Source organism: Bufo bufo, chromosome 1, assembly GCF_905171765.1.
Source record: "Bufo bufo chromosome 1, aBufBuf1.1, whole genome shotgun sequence".
In the NCBI taxonomy this organism is placed as follows: domain Eukaryota; kingdom Metazoa; phylum Chordata; class Amphibia; order Anura; family Bufonidae; genus Bufo; species Bufo bufo.
Window position 1 is genome coordinate 744,010,936 of NC_053389.1, and position 20,115 is coordinate 744,031,050.

At 42.5% G+C, this 20,115-nt stretch overlaps 1 protein-coding gene across 1 annotated transcript in view; it reads right to left on the reverse strand.

The window, feature by feature from the left end:
• The window catches only part of LOC120986111 (prion protein), a 33,939-nt gene extending 17,947 nt beyond the window's left edge, over nt 1–15,992 (reverse strand). The window contains exon 1 of the mRNA XM_040414464.1: nt 15,834–15,992. The gene's annotated coding sequence lies outside the window, so the exon portion shown is untranslated. The remainder of the gene's footprint in view (nt 1–15,833) is intronic.
• Nucleotides 15,993–20,115: the final 4,123 nt, after the last annotated feature.

Sequence of the window (20,115 nt, forward strand, 5' to 3'; positions counted from 1 at the left end):
CGGCAGCTCATGATTAAAGAAGTAAGAAGAGACCGGCAGCTACGCGATCAAGAGGAGAAGGTGAGTTAATTATTATTATTTTTTTAACCCTCAATTGACCACCTACTAAGCATTCTGTATTAAAGAATGCTATTATTTTCCCTTATAACCATGTTATAAGGGAAAATAATACAGTGAATAGACTGTCACCTAGCAACCGTGCGTGAAAATCGCACCGCATCCGCACTTGATTGAGGATGCTTGTGATTTTAACTCAGCCCTATTTACTTCTATGGGGCCTGCGTTGCGTGAAAAGTGCACAATATAGAGCATGCTGCGATTTTTACGCAACGCATAAGTGATGTGTGAAAATCACCGCTCATGTGCACAGCCCCATAGAAGTGAATGGGTCCGGATTCAGTGCGGGTGCAATGCGTTCACCTCACGCATTGCACCCGCGCGGAAATCTCGCCCGTGTGAACTCAGCCTTATTCGCATTGCGATTGCAACTTAGATCTGAGTTCCTAATGGTTGTATTGCTAGAATTGACGAATATAGCACTATATTCTCAATCTGCGTTATATTCTAGCAATACAACCATTAGGAACCCAGCTCTAAGTTGAATTCACAATGCGATTAATATAACCTGTATTAATCGCATTGCGATTACAACTTAGTCAAATTTGTGACACTGCAGCTTCAGAATGAATCTAAGATGGATGCTGTCCTTGCTTTTTGATAGGAGGTGGGAGGGTCTGGGAGGGAGGGTCTGCTGATTGGCTGGAATGTGTCTGCTGACTGTGAGGTACAGGGTCAAAGTTTGCTCAATGATGATGTATAGGGGGTGGACCGAACATCGCATATGTTCGCCCGCCGCGGCGAACAAGCTATGTTCGCCGGGAACTGTTCGCCGGCGAATAGTTCGGGACATCACTATACACAATACACATCCATTAACTAAGTGAATAGAACCAATGTTGGAATAATTATTATTGTTGTTATGATTGACGATTTGGATGGCTTAAGAGTTAGTACAATTGCTCTGAAGCACCAGGGTCGGGTTTAAATCCAACCAAGGTCAATATTTGCATGGAGTTTGCATGTTCTCCCTGTGTTTGCATAGGACTGACGTGAATGACAACAATTTGTACAGCACTGTTAAATATAATACCGCTATTTAAAGCAGTTGTGTCACTTCAGCAAATTGCATTTATCACCTAGAGAACTTATCACCAAGACACTTACTAATGTATTGAGATTGTCTATATTGTCTCCTTTGCTGTCTGGATTCATTTTTCCCTCACATTATACACTGCTCGTATTCAGGGGTTACGACCACCCTGCAATCCAGCAGCGGTGGACGTGCTTGCACGCTATAGGAAAAAGCGCTGGACACTCTGGTGCCCGGGACCGTGGGTGCGCACATAGAAATGCATGCACAGCAGCTCACATTACGGCCACCTTGTATCTGCGCTGCAGCGGAGGCCTTAACCCCTGGAAACGAGCAGCGTATAACAAGATAAAAAAAAAAAAAATGTATCAAGCCAGCGAGGGAGGAAATATGAACGATCACAATGCATTAGTAGGTGCCTTGCATTAACTTTATCTACATGATAAATGCCATTTGCTGAAGTGAGACAACCCCTTTAAAGGGGTTATCCCATGACTAATGTAAAAAATTAAAATCAGATATCATATAATACATGTGTAGCACCCCAGAGTTGTGTTACTACATGCCTCTACCCTGCTACTATCTTCTAAGAGCCTGTACATTGTCATCTGGTGTAATTTATATTATGTCTTCACAAATGTGCATCTAAAACTATGTTAAATACAATTGTTCCTTGTAATTTTCCAGGTGTACCAGCAGGTGGTGACAGCAATGCATTGGCCAGGTACAAGTCCTAGTTTAGTGTATCTAGGCTGGAATTGATTATTCCAGCTTAGCGCCCCCTCTGTGGAGGTATGGACTGTTCCCACATCCTGCAGCATGGGTGGAGAAGGAAGTCAGTATGCCAGCCACCCCTGCTAGGGGTAGGGTGTGTGTGTGTGAGGAGATCCCCTGCTTAGGGAAGACAGCAAGGATCTTGTCTCGGCTGAGACCTGATCACATACCCAGCTGAGCTCCTTCAGCCTCAGCTGGATAAGAAGAAGCAGAGAACCACAGACAACCTCCAGAGTTCCAGGAAGAGAGCATCCCCTGAGAAACCATCTGAGAGATAAGTCCAGAGACCTAGGAAAAGCCATTCCTCCTCAGCTAGTCTGTCCCTGCAAAGCAGCAGTTACAGAAAATTGCAGAAGATTAATTCCTGCCACAGTTACAGAGCTACCAAGCAGACATCCTATCCTGCACGCTCCCCAAGTTTAAAGCAGAAGCATGTATTCCTGCCAATGATTGCCAAAACCTGCTGGGAACAGAGACCAAAGCTGTATACTGCTTGGATACAAGTTATCTTCAGTAAAGAAACGTTTGAACTTCATCTAAAGGTCTGGACATCATTTCTGCTGCAAAGTTCCTCTATTACTCCTACTATCACTACACACAAATTTATTACAAGTGAGCCAGGGGCCAGGAGTCCAGCCGTACCCAGGTAGGAGACACTGTTGACACAATTATCACCACCCTATAGAGACATTATAGGCCATTACACCACTCTGGCATTCCTAATCTGGGACGTGCGTTATAACACCTTGGAAGGGCCCTGGGGTAGTCCCCTGCGCACGCTGCAATTGGCGTCACGAACAAATACAGACTATTATCCACCCGTATCCTGGCCCACTGCATAAGTGTCGTCAGAGTTACCCCATATCCTGCTCATTGCACATGACAATCTCTTTCTAATAAAACTAGAAGCAGCCCTGTACCAGAGATCTCCCAATCATTGCTCTGCTAGATTTATATCAAGCTGGCAGCTCAAGGGGAGTGTATTTTCTGCTGCAGCTAAGGGGGCGTGTCTCAGCTCTCCCTATCACAGCTCAGGGGGCGTGTCTCAGCTCTCCCTATCACAGCTCAGGAGGCAGATGAAGGATGAAACTGGGCATGTGCGGCCATCTCAGTGAGCAGGTCAAAGAAATAAGAAAAAAGGACAAACAGCAGGTGGCGCTATACAGATACATTTTATTGAATAATTCAGTGGCTATGCTAAATTACAACATTATTAAGATCCAGGTGCTGGTTTGAAAACTGTAGAATATATTTCATGGGACAACCCCTTTAAGCAACATATATTAGGTTAATACACACAGTGTTTATATATCATGGATGACAGTTTCTGTGTGATATTTAGAAGGTGTGACTTGATGCTAAAATGTGAAAAGGGTCCCGAACTATCATTAATGGAGATGACATGGAAATGTACCTTTTTGAGATCTGCTCACATGGGGCAGTGCTGTTGTTGCTATGTTGGGCTGCTGGGTCTCTCCTCCAGCAGGTGCTGAGTTGCAGCGGCAGTGGTCGCCATGTGGAGCTGTGCTAAATTAGAGTAGGGACCCATTCAAAAGACGCCACTTTGCTGTGGTGACTGGGCCTATGCATTTTGATCACAATGTATACAAAGTGCCTTGAGTAAAGCTTATAAATGATGCTGAGAAGCAATAGATCAATGCATGGCATGTGGACGTGTGATGCATGTCTTTTTTTCTCTACAGATAAAAATAAAAAAATTACATATTTATAGATTGGTATCTTAAAACAGATCAGAGGGGCCCTTTGGCCCCCATCAGGCTCTAGACCCGGGTGCAACTGCAACCTCTTCACTCTATAGTTATGCCCCAAGGTTGCTTCTCAACAAAAAAGTGTTCTGGGCAGTGCCCTGTATAATCTGCTCCTTACAACTAAAGATGGTGGCAGTCACATCATATGACCCAGAACATTTTCCATGTCATGTATTTGTGTTTTTTTTTCATCAGATCTGCTATATTACTAGACTCAAACCAACCCATAGTGGAGCAGATGAATCTCGCAGTGGGCCCCTGAGCCAATAGTGGGGAAGAAGACTATAACTCCCAGCATGCCCTGGTAGCTGCTGATTTTCAGGATGTGCTGGGAGTTAGCGTCAGACTAAAGTCTGATAGGCCCACCACTGGAAATGATTCTTAGGGCCCACTCTCTGTGTATACAGGACCTTAATGGGGTTGTCCCATAAAAAATATTCTACAGTTTTCAAACCAGAACCTGAATGTTTTTATAATTGCATGTGATTAAAAATTTAGCATAGCCACCGAGTTATTCAATAAAATGTATCTGTATAGCGCCACCTGCTGTTTGATCTTTTCTTATTTCTTTGACCTGCTCACTGAGAAGGCCGCACATGCTCAGTTTCATCTTTCAGCTGCCTCCTGAGCTGTGATAGGGAGAGCTGAGACACGCCCCCTGAGCTGTGATAGGGAGAGCTGAGACACGCCCCCTGAGCTGCAGCAGAAAAGACACTCCCCTTGAGCTGTCAGCTTGATATAAATCTAGCAGAGCAATGAATGGGGAGATCTCTGGATCCATGTGAGGTACAGGGCTGGTCTAGTTTTGATTTTTTACATTAGTCATGGGATAAACCCTTTAAGGGCCTTGTTTTATTAGGGGGTCCAAATGTCAAAGCTTGGGCCCAACAGAGGATCCTCGGGTACTCTGGTGGGCCAGCCTGACCGTGCTTGAAGTCATAGTTTTCCCCAAATATTACATTCCACAAAGAATTGTAAGTTCAGACATAGCGACCACATAGCTGACGTGGGTTTCCTGTAAGGGCTCATACACACTAAAGTTTTTTGCGTTCCGTATACGGACCGTATTTTGATTCCGTATACGGTCTGTATACGGAACCATTCATTTCAATGGGTCCGCAAAAGATGTGTGCTGTCCGCATCCGTTGCTCCGTTGTTCCGTGACCCTGCAAAAATCCTGTCCTATTCTTGTCCGTTTTGCGGACAAGATAGGCATCTCTATAATGGGCCTCCTGTTCCGTTCCGCAAATTGTGGAAGGGACACGGGCGGCATCTGTTTTTTTTGCGGATCCGCAATTAGCGGACCGCAAAAAACGTCACGGTCGTGTGCATGAGCCCTAAATTAGTGTTTTCGAATAGTTTTTTCATGGTTTTATGGTTTTCACCATTCAACTGTCCTCAGGACACAAAGACAATTGAATGGGGGGCATACCTCAACCCTTCTGGGACCAAACGGAGGCATAAAATGTGATGTGAACCCACCCTTATGTATTGTTATATACCCTTCCTAATTTATACTTACTTTATTTAACATTAACTACAGTGACTTGATATAATGTAATAATATAAAGGGCATAGATTGTTGACTTTGTAGACAGGGCCTTCCTCCTCCTCCTCCTCCTCCTCACTGGAGGTATTCCTAGCTAAAGAGCTCTTTCCGTGAGAAGCAGCTTCATTGCCTTGGTGAGCCATCGCTATAGCAACCAAAGGCCCAGCCATCTGCTGCCTCTTCCTCGGTCTCCTCCATCCATACAAACAAGCTGAAAAACTGAACGTCATCGCAGCCACAGCCCGAGTTCACTACAACTAATTGCTTTCACAGCAGCCACCCTAGAGAAAATCACTCTCATCTCTCTGTAATCTTTTCCGAACGGCAGTAGTTTGGACTAATGTGACCCAATTAAAATCAACCTCTTCCATTACATCAAATTTGTTAGTTCACAGAATGCAATGAGAAAATATACAGTGTTCATGTATTTTCTTGTCTTTATGTTTAAAAGTAGATCTTAAAGGGGTTGTCTGGTTATAAGTAAATCACCGACAGCAGGCAGGCAGTGTATCCGGTATCTCAAGAATCCTGACTGCGCCACATGATTGCAGCTTCAGATCAGCAAATCAATCTGCAATCAGGATGCAATGGCTAATTGATTTAAAGGGGTGGAGCAGTAGCATTAAAATATAGGTATGCAGTAGGGTGCGGGAAAGATAAATAAAAAACCCTAAATTACCCTTTACCTGCAAGTGATGTGCTTTGCTTGCACACCTGACTGCTGGAGCCAGTGAGTGGCTGCAGAGGCCTTATGACAAAGAATGGGTCCCTGCCACTTCCCATCTAGTGGGGAAACCATGTGGATGGAATGGAGGGCTTTTAGGAAGGTGAATTAGGTTTTTCTTATTTTTTTTTTTCACACTTCTGTATGCCGTTGCTGTTTTATTTATGCCGACAACCCATTTGAAATGATTATTCATTGCATTCTGATGGCAAATCGACTCATGGATCAGCAAATACTACATCTAAAACCACAATGATCTGGCAGTCAGGATTGTTGAGATACCAGATCTTCATATTTTCCTGACCACCAGAAGGTTTTTTGGATTCAAGCTCAATGGGCCTTTCACACGACGCAGCAATGGCTCTTACAATGACAATGGGATTGATACCAGGACAATTCCATCAACTACTGTACGAAACCACGACACTATGCTGTAATCATGGGAGCAACATGGTGGGTCAATGGTTGCCTTGGGTGTCTTTATATAGGTTCCTGTATTTGAGGATGAAGCATACACTACAGAACTGGGATTGTAAGAAACTAAAAGAAAACTACAGCTTTTATTTCTTAAAGGGCTTGTGCAAAATGAAAGTTGAGACTACTTGAGATCATAAGAAATGAAGGATATGAAAACATCTATAGCAATTAGTCATCCTTAGGGTGTAGCCAGGGACTGCAGTTGTACACTGGCCTTGTTGCCTAAGGGTGCTCTAAGTTCCCTCTGCCACTAAAAAGGCATCAGATTTATAAATGGCATATAAGAGATAGTCAACCCTACATTAGGACCTAGGAGCTTCAAGTAAAGGTCCCTTTTTATGGACCGATGGAGCAGGTGATTAGGAAGACAAGGAAGGGTTCTTTTCTGACAATTGTCTGCTCGTCAGTGGAGGAGACCACTGCATTTACCTGCTGAGATCTTCTCCACAGTATGGGGAGGAGCAATTGCTAATGCCATTGCTCGTCCCAATACAGAATCATTGTTAGCCAGCAGCAGAACCCGCTTCCGGCCAACAATGATTTAGGCAACCGCATGAAAGATCCTAATACATTATGCTCGTTCATCAAGTAATAGGTGGCACCTTTACACCGACAGATTATCGAACCTTAGGCAGTGTAAAGGGACATTTACGCCTATGCTTCTTTCTTAAGTATTATTCTAACAAGCATACTGACATCTTGCAGGGTGCCATAGCTCATATCAACATAAGGGCCCTCTAGTGATATTGTTTTGCATCCCTATATTTCCTAAGTTAGGACAAGAAAAAACTGGGAGATTTATCAAAATTAGTGCAAAGGAAAACAGGTTTAGTTGCTCATAGCAACCAATCAGATAGATCCTTTCACTTTCAATAGGAGTTCTGAACAGTGAAAGGTGGAATCTGATTGGTTGCTATGGACAACTATGCATGTTTTTCTTTGCATCAGTTTTGATAAATCTCCCCCTTAGGGCTCATTCGCACAACCGTTGTTCGGCCGTTCCGTGCATTGGAGGCCGCAATTTGCGGTCCCCAATGCACAGAGCTACATCTGTATGGCTGCCGCAACAGATCCAGCCCAATTCAACTTGAATGGGCCTGTGATCCGTCCGCACTGCAAAAAAATATAAATTTTTTTTGTGGTGGAGGCACAGACAGAAACCATGGAGTTCTTCCGTCGGGTTCCGTGCCTCCGTTCCACACCGACCTTCCGGTTTGCGCACCCATTCAAGTGAATGGGTCTACATCCGTGATGCAGGGTGCACACGGCCAGTGCCCACATATTCCGTAAACGCTGTTTGTGGGCCGCAATACGGGTACGGCCGAACAATGGCCGTGTCAATGAGCCCTTAAAGAGTGCTTGTTCATCAATTTTCCTCCATTGCTAACATTTGGGTTCCTGAGAGGAGGAGGGCACAGAGAAGGTTCATTTGGTCCACAGAGAAGAAGGATAGAGTACATTTTTACAAGCCACATCCTTTCATGGACCCATAACATAGATAGGACGTAGCCTGGAGCCAAGACAATGCAGGGTATCTAATAAAGTGTTTACGCCACTACTGTGATGTAAAAAGGTAGCAAATTATGGCTCATGTCATGTTTGTGCCATAGTTTGTGACTGAGTTTCTCAATACTGTTCTAAAGTGGCAAGAAAATGGGCATGGCTTATCAGGAGAAGTGGGGCTTCACACGGCCCGCTGGATTTTCTATAACTCATGTCAGAAACTATGCCAGCCCCTAGCTGGCAAAGACTTCAGTGTCTGGCGCATGGACTGCCAGAGATGCTACCAATTTATTAAGAGAGCAGTGCATCTCACTGTGGCCCTGTCACGCTTCGGTGTGGGAGGGAAACACCACACCGAGCATAGGAGGGAAGGGGGGGGGGACAGGGAATCAGGCCTGAGAACTAGGGAAGGAATATGGACACCTCCTAGTGAAAACCCTAACCAAAATCCTGACTGACTACCAGCATGAACAGACCCCAAAGCTAGGCGAGTTAATACGCTGGAATACCTAGAGTCCTATCTAGCCCTATAGGACCCTGGTACTAATGGCAGGGAGTCTATTTCAGGCCTAATACAAACAATAGGAAATGCAACACACAGAACCCAAACAAAATACAAAAGGGAAAGGAAATACTTAACTTCAAAGGGGCTATGGAAGCAGCAGGAACTCAGCCGAGATCCAACCACAAACTATCCACAGGTACAAACGCTATAAACCGCACAGCATTGTGGGAGAAGTAACTATAATTATGGAAGGTTAAATGACCACATTAGCAACACCTGGAGGCAAAGGGTATGGCCATTACCAGAAACACAGACGCCTATTGTTCCACAAGAAAAACCTCTCAGATCAAACCATGTGTTGCCAGTCTCCCAGATCTCCTGCCACTCACTGTCGCCGGGACGTCCGTATGTCTTGGTACGTCCGTGATAGGCACACAGTTATCAAGACTGGCATTTGTTGATTCCAGTCCAAAATGAACATGCTACTATCACACCCATCCTTAAAAAGCCTTCTCTTGATCCATCCTCTTTGCCCTGCTAGGCATATCCCATATGCCTCAAAAGCTACTTGAACAACAAGTCCACCTGGAACTGTCCTCTCACTTCTCTTCCTACACCTTCTTTGACCAGCTACAATCTGGCTTTCGACCCCATTACTCAAATGAAACCGTCCTAACTAAAGTCATCAACAACTTACTAACTGCCAAAGCCAAACAACATTACTCTGTCTATCTCTTCCTGACCCTGTCCTCTGCCTTTGACAAAGTTGAGCATTCCCTTCTGTCCCAATTTCTCTCATCTCTTGGCATCACAGACTTAACCTTCTCCTGGATCACCTGATACCTTATAGACTGGACATTTAGGGGGACTTTTTTTCAAATGAGACACGTCAGTTTTGTGGTCTAAAAAAGTCGCAAGTCATGGCAGTTGTGAAATTTCCGGCGACATTTGGTTAAAGTTGAGACATTTTGTGATCCTAGCCACTTTTTACAGTGGTCTATGTTTAAGAGCTAAAAGGGAGATTAGACCTGGATTATGGCGCATTTACTATGTGCAACGTTTGCAAAAGTTGCAACGTACGAAGGCAACCGCCTGTTCTACTTTTACACCTAAGTTTTAAACCACATTGCACTTACTCCACATATATAATTAAGATGCACTATTAAGAAAAAAAAAAATCACTTAGGAGATAATAAAGTATAAATATTGTAGATCATCAATAATTACAAAAAGCACGCTAAAGGAGTGATCCAAAAGTAGTTAGATACAGTTGTGCTCATAAGTTTACATGCCTCACAGAATTTTCGATTTATTAACCATTATTCAGAGACCATGAATGATAACACAAAAACTTTTCTTTCACTCATGGTTAGTGGTCGGCTGAAGCCATTTATTGTCATTAACAATTGTTATTAACAATTGTGTTTACTCTTTTTAAATCATAATCCCAACACAAACTACCCAAATGACCCTGATCAAAAGATAACATACACTGGTGATTTGGTGTTATAACATGCACACAACTTGACACAATAGGGTTACAATGGCTATTAAAGGTAACCATCTTCACCTGTGATCTGTTTGCTTGTAATTAGTGGGTGTGCATAAAGCATCAATGACTTTGACTCCTGACAGACCCTTGCATTTTTCATCCAGTGTTGCACTGATGTTGTCCTTATCATAGTAGATCTACTAGGATAGGGCCAACTAGGGTCAGTTTATCTAGGGAAAGGTTCCGGACGGGGTTGCCCTTGTAATAGCCCCATCTTTTTCCAGGGACAGCTTCATTTTGTTTCCTTGGACAATTGATGCATCGTGGAACCCATCGACGGAGTGGTAGGACGAATGGTTTTCATTTAAGTGTGCCGCCGTGCACCATTGTTTCTACTACACATAAGCTTCTTGCCTTTGTCGGTTCATCTATTGTGACAAGAAGCCTTTTTTGTCTATCTGTATTATTTTGATTTATCTTGAGGGCCATCAGTTTTAAAAGTGGTATTAAAAATTACATTTTATACATATCTAATTAATTTTGGATCACTCCTTTACTGTGCTTAAGCTGCACCATTTCATAAATTTGGTGCTGGCACATAAAACAGACAGACTTAAAACTGACACAAACAATCTCAAACGATAAATGACCACCTTAGAATCTACTACTCTCAAACCACCTTCTTGTCTCATTCAAGGCTCTAACCTAGGGCCCTTGCTCTTATCAATCTGCCTGGGAGTCCCGTGGCTTTCAGTATCACTTCTATGCTGACAACATGCAAATTTGCCTCTCTGGGCCATTTGTCACCTCTTTACTATCCAAAATCCCACAATGTCTATCAATTTATTATCTTTCCCCCATCTCAGTGAGCTCCACCAACAGACCTATCTATTAAAGTCAATGGCTGTATGCTTTCCTCGGTCCCACAAATTCGCTGCCTTGGGGTAACCTACGATCTGCACATTCCTCTACCAGGAGTCTGCAAAAATGCTTGTACATGCCCTCATCTCCTACCTAGACTACTGCAACATCCCATTCTGTGGCCTCCCATATAGCACTCTTGCATCTCTCCAATCTATCCTCACTTCTGCTGCCCAACTAATCCAATTCACCTCTACCCTTGTTACTCTTCTGTCTCTTTTGTCAGTCCCTTCACTGGCTCCCCATTGTCCAGAGAATCCAGTACAAAACCCTTACCATGATATACCAGGCTGTTCACAACCTGTACTCTCCATGCATCTGTGACCTGATCTCCCAGTATCTATGGAATGGAATCTACCATCTTCGCAAGACCTCCTTCGCTATTCCTCTCTTATCTGCTCTTCCCACAATCACCTCCAAGATTTCTCCCGTGCATCCTCCATACTCTGGAACTCTCTACCCCAACATATCAGATAATCACCTACAGTGGAAACCTTCAAAAAACCTGAAAATTAACCTCTGCAGATAAGCCTACAACCTACAGTGACCCTGCTGCCACTATAGCGCCATATGAGCAGCTTCTATCTTCACCTACTATATCTTTTCCCCATCCTTGTAGATTTTATGTCCTTATGGGAAGGATCCTCACTCCTTCTGTACCAGTTTGTAAATTATATTTTTCATAGTTTTTGTACTTATTTTGTATTTTGCATGTAAACTCATTTTCCATATGGACATCATTATGGAATAAATGATGCAAAAAAAATAAAATAAAAAATAAAAACCCTTCTGTATTCATGAAAATTGAGGAAGACAATGAGGAAATATATGAAACTGTCCAAAATGAAAATCTGTCTTTGTTGCCTATAGCAACCAATCACAGCACAACTTTAATTTCTTATAATGCTCTTCAAAATTGTAAGCTGTAATGTGATTGGTTGCCATGGTCAAAGACAGTTTTCCTTTTAGGCAGTTTTCATAAATCTAATAGGGCAGATTTATTACAACTGTTCGTATGCCAGAAACTGAAATCAGCAGGTGTAAATTTCAGATGTTCCTTCCAATAAGTCCTTTTTCCCCTTTTGAAGAGTGGTGAGAAGCTGAAAAAGTCACTAAATAATTGTGGAGTAAAACCTTCAGGGGTGGACTAGGAATTTAAAGTGGGCACTGGAAAAAAACCTCAAAGTGGCAAATCCAAACTGGCAGAAGGCAGGGCCAAGAGAAGTAGCTGGGGGCCAGCAATACCTTAGTGCAGGACCAAATACCAATCCAGAAGAACCAAATACCACAGTGTAGAACAATGTACTGCCCAAGCAGATCCAAATACCACAGTGCAGCACCATATGCTGCCCCAGCAGAACCAAATACCACAGTGCAGCACAATATACTGCCTCAGCAGAACCAAATACCACAGTGCAGCACAATATACTGCCCCAGCAGAACCAAATACCTCAGTGCAGCACAATATACTGCCTCAGCAGAGCCAAATACCACAGTGCAGCACAATATACTGCCTCAGCAGGACCAAATACCACAGTGCAGCACAATATACTGCCTCAGCAGAACCAAATACCACAGTGCAGCACAATAAACTGCCTCAGCAGAACCAAATACACAGTGCAGCACAATATACTGCCTCAGCAGAACCAAATACCCCAGTGCAGCACAATATACTGCCTCAGCAGAACCAAATACCACAGTGCAGCACAAAATACTGCCTCAGCGGAACCAAATATCACAGTTCAGCAGTGAAATACTGCTGCCCCTCCTTGAATCCAGGACAGTTCCTGTGGCAGCCGTCCATGTCCATATGTACAGTCAGATCCATAAATATTGGGACATAAACACAATTCTAACATTTTTGGCTCTATACACCACCACAATGGATTTGAAATGAAACGAACAAGATGTGCTTTAACTGCAGACTGTCAGCTTTAATTTGAGGGTATTTACATCCAAATCAGGTGAACGGTGTAGGAATAACTACAGTTTGCATATCTGCCTCCCACTTGTTATGGGACCAAAAGTAATAGGACGTAATAATCATAAATCAAACTTTTACTTTTTAATACTTGGTTGCAAATCCTTTGCAGTCAATTACAGCCTTAAGTCTGGAACACATAGACATCACCAGACGCTTCATCCCTGGTGATGCTCTGCGAGGCCTCTACTGCAACTGTCTTCAGTTCCTGCTTGTTGTTGGGGCATTTTCCCTTCAGTTTTGTCTTCAGCAAGTGAAATGCATGCTCAATCGGATTCAGGTCAGGTGATTGACTTGGCCATTGCATAACATTCCACTTCTTTCCCTTAAAAAACTCTTTGGTTGCTTTTGCAGTATGCTTTGGGTCATTGTCCATCTGTACTGTGAAGCGCCGTCCAATGAGTTCTGAAGCATTTGGCTAAATATGAGCAGATAATATTGCCCGAAACACTTCAGAATTCATCCTTCTGCTTTTGTCAGCAGTCACATCATCAATAAATACAAGAGAACCAGTTCCATTGGCAGCCATACATGCCCACGCCATGACACTGCCACCACCATGCTTCACTGATGAGGGGGTATGCTTAGGATCATGAGCAGTTCCTTTCCTTCTCCATACTCTTCTCTTCCCATCACTCTGGTAGAAGTTGATCTTGGTCTCATCTGTCCATAGGATGTTGTTCCAGAACTGTGAAGGCTTTTTTAGATGTCGTTTGGCAAACTCTAATCTGGCCTTCCTGTTTTTGAAGCTCGCCAATAGTTTACATCTTGTGGTGAACTCTCTGTATTCACTCTGGTGAAGTCTTCTCTTGATAGTTGACTTTGACACACTTACACCTACCTCCTGGAGGGTGTTCTTGATCTGGCCAACTGTTGTGAAGGGTGTTTTCTTCACCAGGGAAATAATTCTTCGGTCATCCACCACAGTTGTTTTCCGTGGTCTTCTGGGTCTTTTGGTGTTGATGAACTAACCGGTGCGTTCCTTCTTTTTAAGAATGTTCCAAACAGTTGTTTTGGCCATGCCTAATGTTTTTGCTATCTCTCTGACAGTTTGTTTTGTTTTTTAAGCCTAATGATGGCTTGTTTCACTGATAATGACAGCTCTTTGGATCTCATCTTGAGAGTTGACAGCAACAGATTCCAAATGCAAATAGCACACTTGAAATTAACTCTGGACCTTTTATCTGCTCATTGTAATTGGGATAATGAAGGAATAAACACACACCTGGCCATGGAACAGCTGAGAAGCCAATTGTCCCATTACTTTTGATCCATTAACAAGTGGGAGGCACATATGCAAACTGTTGTAATTACTTCACCGTTCACCTGATTTGGATGTAAATACCCTCAAATTAAAGCTGACAGTCTGCAGTTAAAGCACATCTTGTTCATTTCAAATCCATTGTGGTGGTGTATAGAGCCAAAAATGTTAGAATTGTGTCGATGTCCCAATATTTATGGACCTGACTGTACGTGGTGCTCCTAGCATTAATGAATACTGAGAGCATCAGGTTATGTACCTGGCTGGAGGCCATCAGGAGGGTATGGATGGCCCTATGGGCCTCAGCCCACCGGGACATTTCCTTGTAGGGTCTATGGCCATTCAGCCCCTGAAAACCTTTGATAACTGTGCCACGATGTGTCAATAAGCTCAAGTGTTAATCTCATATCTGCACGTGCTAAGAGCAACATGTTCTTGTCTGCAGAATAATGGAATCTATGACAGCCTGCTTACTAATCAGTGGACATGCCAGTAACATAACACACAGTGACAAAGCACCATACGACCATTTCCCTGTTACATAAATAATCCATCAAGTCTGAATTAGGTAACAAGCATTTAATTAAGAGGCCTAATGATTTAATGATGCATTATGTCCAAGATTTCATTTGCAGGCAGTTTTTATTCCTTCTATAATTAGTAACTTTAATTTGCCTACAGTAAATAATTCAAGGACCACATCTTAAGCCATCAGTATGCCATGTTATGTCGTCCGCCATTGCTGGATGGATACCAGATGGAGTACATTGTGTCTACCTGAAATACAATTCTACATACACAATCATAGAATGACAGACAGAGTCATTATCAACCGACAGTAAGTAAGACAATATCAAACACAACGTAAGAAATTAATATATACCAATACACTGTATATTCATTGAGGCATAATAGCAGGATGATGCAGCCGTTGCAGAACAAAACTAGACATTCCCATCACTCCTACATGCCTTGCCCCTGGATGGTACCTCGCCGTGAAACAACATCAAGTGACATAACAATATAGGGTTCTCTAATGACAACCATGGCTGAGGACTTTGAGTAATGATACTCATCTATACAACCACATGGATACACATGCATGTACACATGAAAACACACACATACACACACATACATAGTAATACAGCTCAATTCAACATTTGGGCTTCAGTATTTCTGCCTGTGATCTCTTAATAGAGATAATACAGGATGTGTACCTGCGGTGTTATGGGAAAAAATGCAGATAAGTGTGAACTGAGCTGTATCCAAATAATGACAATGTCAGCTTTAGTACATCTGAAGGACTCGGCCATACTACAAGTACATATTATATACAACATATATCGCAAAATGAGCCTTTTCTCACCCGTCTGTTAAATTAGGCCTAATAATGCTCCTGGTAATAGCCCCGTCCTTCCAAACCCATACAGATCCCTTCTTCTGTACCGCTATCACAGCATGATCAACGGTATAAAACATAAAGCAATGCAAGAAACCTTCAATGACAACAACATAATACAGCCACCTATGCGATTAGTCTGGAGCTGTTCAGTGAGCGAGCATGACACTGCCTTCCTATAATACGCATGTGAACAGATGCAATATATTTTGCGATGAGCTGTTTCATGGAGGGTGCTGGCCTTTGCTTCTTCCAAAAAATAACCAACCCTTACAGCACCCTCTCTCCAGTAGAGATTTTTTGAGAAAACGTATAGTCAGCTTACCTTAGCTAGAAGCAGAGTAGAGGCAGAGCTCTTCTGTATGTAGGCTTGTCTCTGAGGCTTGTACTGTGGACTCAGTGTTCACTGAGAGGGGGTTGGGAGGAGTAGGCAGAGCTCTCTTCCATATGGGGAGGGAAGGATTGTGCTGTGTGTGTTCTAAAATGGATCTAACATCCGTCTGAATGCAAGTGAGAGGGATTAAAGGCTATGCATTATTCATCCTGTGGTTAAGGGGAAAACTGACAGGTTAAATTGTAAGGGGCGTAGGCATCTGACTTATCCTCACCAAGACCTCCACCTTTTGCCTCATGTTTTCCATTGGCAAAAATATCTCCTTTCTTGTTTTGAAAGCTAGAAAAAGAATGTTACATTTTGCATCATAAGGGCTGGTGAATACAATTGTGTCCTATTCTTTTAAAATATTTTTAAGATATTTTTAAGGTCGGTCAAAGAACATAGAGGTTCAATAGCGGGGTTCAAAAAATGAGCCCTCAAAAAATGAGCCCTTCACACAGCTCGGTAGACATAACTATAAAAAAAAGTTAAGGGCATTAGAATATAGCGATGAAAAGAAAAAACACATTTATTTTCAATGTTTGTTTACATTTTCTTTTCAGTATTAAAACATAAGAAAAACAGTATAATTGTGGTATTGTAATTAGGGATGAGCGAACTTCTGTTTTCAAGTTCGGCGTACAAGGTTTGGGTTATCTAAGAATTCTGTTATTGATTCCGTAACTTATGATCCGTGGTAGCGGAATCTACAGTCAGGTCCATAAATTTTGGGACATTGACACAATTCTAAATTTTTGGGCCCTATACACCACCACAATGGATTTGAAATGAAACAAACAAGATCTGCTTTAACTACAGACTGTCAGCTTTAATTTGAGGGTATTTACATCCAAATCAGGTGAACGGTGCAGGAATTACAACCGTTTCCATATGTGCCTCCCACTTGTTAAGGGACCAAAAGTAATGGGATGGAATAATAATCATAAATCAAACTTTCACTTTTTAATACTTGGTTGCAAATCCTTTGCAGTCAATTGCATCCTGAAGTCTGGAACGCATAGCCATCACCAGACGCTGGGTTTCATCCCTGGTGATGCTCTGCCAGGCCTCTACTGCAACTTCCTTCAGTTCCTGCTTGTTCTTGAGGCATTTTCCCTTCAGTTTTGTCTTCAGCAAATGAAATGCATGCTCAATCGGATTCAGGTCAGGTGATTGACTTGGCCATTGCATAACATTCCACTTCTTTCCCTTAAAAAAACTCTTTGGTTGCTTTTGCAGTATGCTTTGGGTCATTGTCCATCTGCACTGTCAAGCGCCGTCCAATGAGTTCTGAAGCATTTGGCTGAATATGAGCAGATAATATTGCCCGAAATACTTTCAGAATTCATCCTGCTGTTTTTGTCAGCAGTTACATCATCAATAAATACAAGAGAACCGGTTCCATTGGCAGCCATACATGCCCACGCCATGACACTACAACCACCATGCTTCACTGATGAGGTGGTATGCTTAGGATCATGAGCAGTTCCTTTCCTTCTCCATACTCTTCTCTCCCCATCATTCTGGTACAATTTGATCTTGGTCTCATCTGTCCATAGGATGTTGTTCCAGAACTGTGAAGGCTTTTTCAGATGTCGTTTGGCAAACTCTAATCTGGCCTTCCTGTTTTTGAGGCTCACCAATGGTTTACATCTTGTGGTGAACCCTCTGTATTCACTCTGGTGAAGTCTTCTCTTGAGTATTGACTTTGACACACATACACCTACCTCCTGGAGAGTGTTCTTGATCTGGCCAACTGTTGTGAAGGGTGTTTTCTTCACCAGGGAAAGAATTATTTGGACATCCACCACAGTTATTTTCCGTGGTCTTCCGGGTCTTTTGGTGTTGCTGAGCTCACCAGTGTGTTCCTTCTTTTTAAGAATGTTCCAAACAGTTGTTTTGGCCATGCCTAATGTTTTTGCTATCTCTCTGATGGGTTTGTTTTGTTTTTTCAGCCTAATGATGGCTTGCTTCACTGATAGTGACAGCTCTTTGGATCTCATCTTGAGAGTGGACCGTAACAGATTCCAAATGCAAATAGCACACTTGAAATTAACTCTGGTCCTTTTATCTTCTCATTGTAATTGGGATAATGAGGGAATAACACACACCTGGCCATGGAACAGCTGAGAAGCCAATTGTCCCATTACTTTTGGTCCCTTAACAAGTGGGAGGCACATATGCAAACTGTTGTAATTCCTACACCATTCACCTGATTTGGATGTACATACCCTCAAATTAAAGCTGACAGTCTGCAGTTAAAGCATATCTTGTTTGTTTCACTTCAAATCCATTGTGGTGGTGTATAGAGCCAAAAATTTTAGAATTGTGTCGATGTCCCAATATTTATGGACCTAACTGTATAACGGAATTCTTAGATAATCCGAACCTTGTACGCCGAACTTGAAAACAGAAGTTCGTTCAACACTAGTTGTAATCGTAATGACCCAGAGACTGAAGGCAACAGGTCAGTTTTGCTGCACAGGGAAGTCCATAAAAACAAAACCCATAAATGCGTTTTTTTCAGAATACCTATTTAGAATTTTTTCCAGCTTCCCCCTATATTGTATGCAATATTGAATGGTGCCAATAGAAAGTACAACTTGTCCTACAAAAAAAAATTCCTCATATGGCCATGTGAATGGAAAAATCAAAGTTATGGAGTAAAAAAATGGAAACGCAAAAACGGAAAGGGTTAAAGGTCGTATTACACTGGCGGATAATCGGTAAGATTGCTAACAAGCGTTCTTCTGAATGCACATTAGCATTGATCTGGCAGTGTAATACTACCACCGGAGTCTTTCAACATGTTTAAAAATAATCATTTGCCGGCGGTAGATGATGCCATGTAATCAGCACTCTTCTGCCAGCAAACAATGAATCAGTATGGGAACGAGCACTGGTATTAGTGATCGCTCCTCCTTCTACTGAGGAGATGATCGGTCTCCTCCACTAGCATTTACTTCCCGACAATCACCTGCTACATTTTTACAGTAGTCTGTTGATTATTTAGAGCAATCATGATAAATTCATAACTGTTATCAGGAGACGGTAAATGAAGTCAGGTTTCCATAAACCTTTCATTATTTATGTGGGTGGTTAGAGGGATTGGCTTCATTCCAGTGTTTATCAACCATCGCTGACGGCATTTCCACTTCATTTCTGAGGAATAATTAAAATCAAAGCATAACCTTTATACAAGGCATTCAATGACCTTCGTACTTGGAGCTCTCCTCCCAAGCATTGGCCTAAGCGACACTTATTCAATTAACTAAATATACCTAAGACAGGCACTCTACATCGGAAACCATTCAGAAGGATTATATCCTAAATTAATAATAATTCCCCACACTACATTCATATTAAATAAAACCAGTTCATAAACACAATAAAAACATCAATGGTTAAAGTACATATAAGATGCTTGAATAAGTGTAGCAGCAGTTCACCCTATTGTCAATTTGGAAATGGTGCTCTGTCAATTTAACTCACCACTAGAGATGGCCTTGTGGTTCGCCCGGCGGCCAACTTTGCTCGTTCGCGATTCGCCGAACATGCAAACATATGGCGATGTCCGCCGGTGCCATATTCTTTTGCATTGCGCCCAACTTTGACCCATGACACATCCATCAGGTGGGACAGGACAGCCAATTGAGACATTTCAGCACATGGACACACCCCACCCTATCAAAGAACCCGATCTGGCAGCCATTTTACATTCTGTGTTTTGCCAGTGTAGGGAGAGGTTGCTTTGTGGAGCAGGGACAGGCTGTTAGAGACACCAAACACTAGCTAATAGCGCCACAAAAGTCCTTTTAAGGACTGGTATAAGTGTGCTATCGATAGGTGTAATATACTGAGGGGTGTGATATACTTACCCTTTCTAACATAGAAAGTATATTATAATGCATTTGTATTGTGCAGCAGTTGTGTGCGGTTCTGCTGCGATACCGCAGCTATATAAAGGGACAAACGCTATTGGAACAACTAATTGCAACAGGTGTGATATACTTCTTGCCCCCAAAAAAACTGATTGAGGGGTGTGATATACCTATAATATACTTTCTAACATAGAAAGTATATAGTGCATTTGTATTGTGCAGCAGTTGTGTGCGGTTTTGCTGCGATACCGCAGCTATATAGAGGGACAAGCCCTATTGGAACAACTATTTGCAACAGGTGTAATATACCTGTTGCCCCAAAAAAACTGATTGAGGGGTGTGATATACCT